General features: G+C 53.9%; 1 protein-coding gene across 2 annotated transcripts in view; it reads left to right on the plus strand.

Moving 5' to 3' along the window:
• Positions 1-6,486, plus strand: part of NDST2 (N-deacetylase/N-sulfotransferase (heparan glucosaminyl) 2) — a 171,477-nt gene that overhangs the window by 112,397 nt on the left and 52,594 nt on the right. The window contains exon 1 of one of the 2 annotated variants that reach the window (XM_015409618.1): positions 2,008-2,061. The exons of the other annotated variant lie outside the window; for it this stretch is intronic. The gene's annotated coding sequence lies outside the window, so the exon portion shown is untranslated. Of the gene's footprint in view, positions 1-2,007; positions 2,062-6,486 lie in introns of those variants that run through there. 2 annotated transcript variants of the gene reach the window in all.

Here is a 6,486-nt window from a genome sequence, read left to right on the forward strand (position 1 = left end):
TGGACCTCCTGATGGCCCCTGGTATTTTTGGCCACTGTGGGATACAGAGTGTTGGACTGGATGGGCCTTTGGCCTGATCCAACACTGGCATCTCTTATGTTCTTATGTTCTTATGTACATACAAGTTACAGTTATGTGCAGTAATAATCATTGTTTTGTGTATAACATTTTTAAAGGGGGGTCATCTTGCATCCAGGTTCTTCCTTTTGAGTAAATATGGCACTTTGTGGGAATATGGGCTGAAAGGCTGCAGCCAATTTGCAGGTTTTGAGGCAGTGTCAGAACATCCTACCTGGACGGGGCCCCACGGACCCTTGACTCCAGCATTCGGTTTCCAGCCGCTGCCTCTGGGAAGAAGGACCCGTCCTGGTCTTTGGCATTTCACGGTGTGCCACCTCTGGAAACGGACATCTCCTCTAGCTGCCATTAAACTGTCCAGCCCTTTCCCTAAGACTTTAAATGACCAGGCAGACACTACCTTTCTTTTCAGTATTCGTCTTTGGGAACATCAGGTGTGAAAAGCCACGGCTCAGCTCTTGATTGAAATGCCATACTGCAAAACCTGTCTGGATTGGACCTGGTGGTGGAAAGTGCCATGAGCTCGCAGCAGAGGTGGCTGGCCAGTTGCCCGCCTCTGCATAGTGACCCTGGATTCCCTTGGGGGGCCTCCCATCCAAGTAGAAACCAGGGCCCCACCGCTGCTTGGCTTGAAATCTGACGTGTCCAGGCTAGGCGGGGCCATCTCGGTCAGGGTAGACTGGATCCAGGCAGTGGAAATTTGGCAAGTCGTTATCCTGATTCTTTGGGGCGACATCATTCCTTCTGTTTGATGAGTTATTAGGAACAGCGCGACTCTTAACAGAGATTTCTGCTTGATTTCAGAGAGTCTCTTATTGAATTAAGTGCTGGTTGGGGAGCTGCCGAGAGCTACAGTGTGCCCCGGAGGGAGTTATTTCTCCTTGGTGAATAAAATTCTCTAGGGTAGCTTTTCACTTTTATCAGTTTCACATCTTGAAGCGACAGCTTAGAAAAGACAAACTGCCCTGGCAGCCCGTGGAAGCCCGCGGCCGTGTCGGGCGCTGCTGCCCTTCTCGCTGGGTGGCCTCCTCCTTTCTTGTTTTTCCTCCCTCCCTCCTTACCTTATCGACGTGGCTTTTTGTGCTGTCATTCTCCCTGGCAGAACATTTCTACCGTTCCTCTTCCTGGATTCTGCAGCCACTGAAACCAAAGGAAAAGCCAGGGTCGTTTTCTCCCCCTCCCCTTAAAATCGGTGCTGTAGCAGAGTGTGGGCTCTCTCAGGGGGAAGGCAGCCGGCCGGCCCGGCCAGGGTGTGACTTGCCTCGTCTGTCCTGTGTTTGAACCGGCAGAATGCTCTTTCGGTGGCTTCAGAAGAAAGGCTTTTGAATCGCTGCCAGATCCCTTCCGCCGCTCAGCAAGTGTAGTTCAAAGCCTCGCTGTGAGGAGATGTGCACTGCGTGTAAAAAGGATTTGGGGAGAGACAGACATGAATCTGTGAATTCCTGCCCCAGAGGAGAAATTTGAGTCTGCTGGGTGCTCGGGAGTCTATTCTGGTCAGACGCTCTCCTCCTGCTGTTTTGGCAGTTTCAGTGAGTAATGAGAAATGTGCAGGTTCCGTAGAGAAGAGCCGATCCCCGGGAGAGGAGGGGATTCGCACCCTCTGCACAGCCCTCTGCTGTCTTTAACTTTGTGGATCCTGGGGACCTGCTGCTTGCTGCCCCGAGTCAGGAAGAGGTGCCCAAGGAGCGAGGGGGGGTGTATCTCTGACCGATTCCAGGATCACTGTTTTCCCAGACTGTAATATTGACCAGTTAAAGCACCAGAAGAGGCATTTAACTGCCGCTCAACAACTTTGTAGCCATGCAGACCGGCATTGTTCAGGGATGAACAGGGAAGGCCCCTTTCCTTGAAGGGACTGGTCACCGGATCGCTCGTCACCACTCGCCAGCTTAGCCGGCAGGAGCAGACGCCGGCGTCTCCTGTTGTGATGTGGGCAGGCAAGAGGGAGATGGCGCGTGTTGGGTGTCAAGCGTGATATGCAAGGTAAGCGATCCGGACTTCTGTGCCATTTCATGCTTAATCGTGACGTTCAGGCAGTTTGGTGCGGCCTCGCTGGGAGTCCTGTGTACAGGTCTGTTCACCAAATCTCAAAAAGGACCTCACAGGGCTGGGAAAAGTAAGGAGGAGGGTGATCGAGGTGACGAGGGGGCTGGAGCCCCTTCCCCAGGAGGAGAGGCCGAAGAAGAGTCTGCTGGGACTTTCCAGTTTAGAAAAGAGACAACTAGGGGGGGAACGGGGACATGACAGAGGTTTATACAATTATGCATGGGGTGGAGGGAGTTGACAAAGAGAAATTTTTCTCCCTCTCCCAGGATACTAGAACTCAAGGCATCCAATGAAGCTGACGGGTTCAGGACAGAAAAAAAGGAAATACTAATTTACACAGAAAGTGATTAAAATGTGGGATCCCCTGCCAGAGGGCGTAGTGATGGCCACAGGAATAAACAGCTTTAAAAGGGGATTAGTTAGATTCATGGAGGATAAGTCCATCAGTGGCTGCTAGCCACGGTGACTGAGGGGAACCTCCACATTCAGAGGCAGTAGACCTATGAATCCCAGAGCCAGGAGGCAACGTCAGGGGAAGAGCCTTGGCCTCTATGACCTGTTGTTGGCCCTCCAAAGGAACTGGCTGGCCACTGTGTGAGACCAGATGCTGGACTAGATGGACCCTCACTGGTCTGACCCAGCAGGGCTCTTCTGACGTTCTTGAATCCTCCCTTTGTTTATCCAGCAGGCTACAAATAGTCTGTGGATTCCGGTGTCATCTTGTACATGGCCAGCCTGTATTAAAGGACTGTCTGTGCCATAATAAATGTGCTAGTTGATTCTCACAGTGACCTTGGCTGTGTTTCCCTTCTTTCCTTCCTACTTTCTCTCTGGAATGTTGCTGCTGCTGCTGCTTTTGGCTGTCTAGTAAACTGACTTGTGTTATTTTGATGTGAAGAATGTGTGAGCCAGGAACACAGAGGGGAGCCCTGAGTCCTCCTGGGACGGCTGCTGTCCCCCCCCCCCCCCCCCCCCCAAAGTCCATCATTCATCACTCTTCCTCTGTGGTGGGAACAGATAACAATGTGGTGAGGGCAAGGTAATACATGTGGCAAACAGGTAATATAGGCTATACACAGTAGTGTAGCCCACAGTCCCATTCCTTGATTAAATCACCTTCTTGAACCGTTGCATAATATAGTCCTCCTGCCTTTATAAAAATGTCCTCCTGAACAGAATCCTGTTTCTTGTAGTTTGCAGGATGCTGAAAGTGTGAGCGTCTCCAGGGCCGGCTCACCCACTAGGCGAACTAGGCATTCGCCTAGAGTGCAGGCCGGCCCTTAGGGGCGCCAAACAGGACACCGCTTCCCTCCCACAGTCCCACTCTCGCACCCACCAGTGCACGCTCAGGACGCTTAAGCCAGCCGGACCCTCAAAGGCGGGAGAGGGCGCGTGCCCTGGCCGGCCATTGGGAAACAATAGGCGAGGGTGCAGGAGCGTGGGCAGATGCGGCGGGTGGTGGGGTAGCAAAACAGCCTGGCGCGCAGACTCCCCCCCCTTTTCACACACTTGTTCCCGCCCAGGGGCGAAGGAGGGGGCAGGTCTGACAGGACAGTCAAGAGGAGGGGGTGGGCGAATACCTGGAGAAGCGTTGGCGGCGCTGGCATTCCCCGGCCAAATGCTGCCAGCCGGCAAAGGGGCGTGGCTTATGCGGAAGTAGTCTTTTTTCCTCCCCCTTTGGACCTATTTCTCCAAAGGCATCAAGGAGCTGAATGGGAAGGGTCACGTCTTAAAGGGGCGCGTGGGTGGGGCACCAGAAGGTAGCCCCGCCTAGGGCGCAAAAAAGCCTAGAGCCGGCCCTAAGCGTCTCCCTCGCCTTCTCAGGCAGGCCATTCCACAAGTTGGGGGCCTCAGCAGAGAAGGCGCATGCGCAGGCCACTGTTGATCCCACCCCTTGGCAGGGTGGTACCTGCAAAGTGCCCTGCCCACATGAGCAAAGCTCTTATGACTGGGAACAGGGAGAGAGGCGGTCCTGTGGGAAGGAGGGTCCAAGGCCAGGAAGGGTTTTGTATGTGAGAGCCAGAACCTTGAATTGAGTCTGCCGGTGGAGGGAACGTAGAATGGGTGTAATAGTTGTGCTCCACCAAGCTCCTCACAGTAGCCCAGTGGTTGCATTTTGTACCAACTTTAGACTTTGAGTTTTCCTCAAGGGCAGATCTACGTAGAGTGCTGTACACCAGTCTAGTGGCGGTGTTACTGTGGCACGGGTCCAGGTAGTCAGACTGGATTCACTCTCGCTGAACAGAGTTGGAAGAAAGCATTGTTTGCAGCTGGGTTAACTTGCTTCACCAGAAACAATGTGAATTGTGGAGTTAGAATAATTTATAAGACAAAGTTCTGAGCCCCTTTAGAATTCTGGTTGAGGGTTGGTGGTGATCAGGGGACTCAGACAAAGCGTGCATGGATTGGTACCATCGTACCTGGGAACAGGGAACAAGGAAGGACAAAGAAGCAGCAGACACAGCAGCCCCTGCGCTACCACCTGCACAGACCTTTAGCAGACTGACCAACTGGCCACCTGTGCCTTTCCAGCACCCTTCCCCCCCCCCCCGGAACGCCATGATTTTTTAAAAAGAAGGATTAAAACCATGCTTCTTAAAATATAGGAAATCCTTTAGGATTCTGCACTGGGTGCTCACAGTTTGCAGATGGCAGCACATTCTTTGTTACGTTCTGCAACTAGGCCGTGTATTGATTCAAAGCCGGACCCCCGGGTGCTTTTATCTCTAGCGGAGCTGGGGGAGGAGGGGTGGGTTAATGGAATGGTGCTCTGTTAATAAACCCAACCCGACTTAGGTGAAAGCGACTCCACCTTGTCCGGCAAGCGTCCCTGTGAGCCAGGCGCAGAGCTGGGAGTGTTCTCCTCGGGGTGAGGCATTCGGCTTCTGCCCCATGGCAACCTTGGGCCATCCTGAGCTCGGGGGCCTTGGGAGTTGCGGGTCAGAGCGCCCCCGTGCCCAGATCACACAAAGGGATGGCGTCACTTTACTCTGCGCTGATTGCCCCTCACCGGGAGTACTGTGTTCAGCTTTGGGCACCACAGTTTAAGAAGGATACAGACCAGCTGGAACGTGTGTCCAGAGGAGGGCAACGGAGGCAGTGAGGGGTCTGGAGACCAAGTCCTAGGAGGGAAGGTTGAAGGAGCTGGGTCTGTAACTCCACAATTCACATTGTTTCTGGTGACGCAAGTTAACACAGCTGCAAACAATGCTTTCTTCCCCGGTCCTCGGAGTTTAGGAGAAAGGGGTTGGGGGAGACAGCCAGCGCATGATGCCTGCTTGCTCTGCTTCAGGAGGAGAGGAGGCGACTGAGAGGGGATAGGATCGCCGTCTTCAAGTACTTGAAGGGTTGTCATATAGAGGATGGGGCAGCGTTGTTTTCTGTTGCCCCAGGAGATCGGAGCAGAACCAGCGGGCACGTCAAGGAATCGTTTCCTTCAGCCTGTGAGCCAAACCCTGCTGCCTGCACATTCTGACTGGTTTTGCGTAATGAGGAGATCACCCGCCCCTGCTCGCGTTTCCTCCTTGTGTGTCTTCGGAACTCCTGACTCGCCTGGCTGCATCTGCTCCTGTTTCTTCTGCCATCTGGCCCTCTGAAGTTCTGCTTTGCCATTTCAGGCGTCCTCCCCCGCGCTGATTGTGTCGGTCCATTCCAGCTCCTGCTGTTCGCAATGCAATGCGCTGCCCTGCCGTACGTTCAGGAGAGCGTCTCCCAGCCTCCCTCTCCTCCCCCAGGTATACAGGAGCCGAGCCCCCCCCTCGCAAGAGAAGTCTGTGGCCCAGTGTGTAGAGACAGCTGTGACCCTTCCTCGTATGTGCAGCATACTTCCTCCCGCTCCTCTCAGCGTTCTGGGCTGGGATGTCTGGGATTCCTGAGGCTGCCCGGGAGGGGGTTGTGGAGCCCTGAGTGAGTCCTCGCAGCCCCGGACCTCCTCGGAGTTTAGGAGAAAGGGGTCAGGGGAGACAGCCAGCGCATTATGCCTGCTTGCTCTGCTTCGGGAGGAGATCAGAAGTGGGTTGAAAGAGGGCTCAGAGCAGTTTGTGACCTCATAATCCCTCAGGGAGGCAACAGGCTCCCAGTGGAGCGTGCCGGCGCAGGCCGAGAACTGTTCTCTGCAAGCCTCCCCGATCGTTGATGGTGAATGAGGCCATCTGTAATGCAAAATATTCCCTTGAGGGTTTTTGGAAGTGGGGGTGAGACGGCTGCACTGCCTTGTCTGAAGCAGGTTTCCTTTGAGGGCAGAGTACTTAAGCAGTAAAAAAAAGAAAAAAGGGGCCTGTTCTTTCGGCTTTGTGTTCCCATTTTGCAAAGATTACAAGTGATGTCATCTTTCCCTCCTCCTCCTCCTCCTCCTCCTCCTCC

The sequence above is a fragment of the Gekko japonicus genome, unplaced genomic scaffold, assembly GCF_001447785.1.
Source record: "Gekko japonicus isolate JY-2015 unplaced genomic scaffold, Gekko_japonicus_V1.1 scaffold2542, whole genome shotgun sequence".
Classification (NCBI taxonomy): Eukaryota; Metazoa; Chordata; class Lepidosauria; order Squamata; family Gekkonidae; genus Gekko; species Gekko japonicus.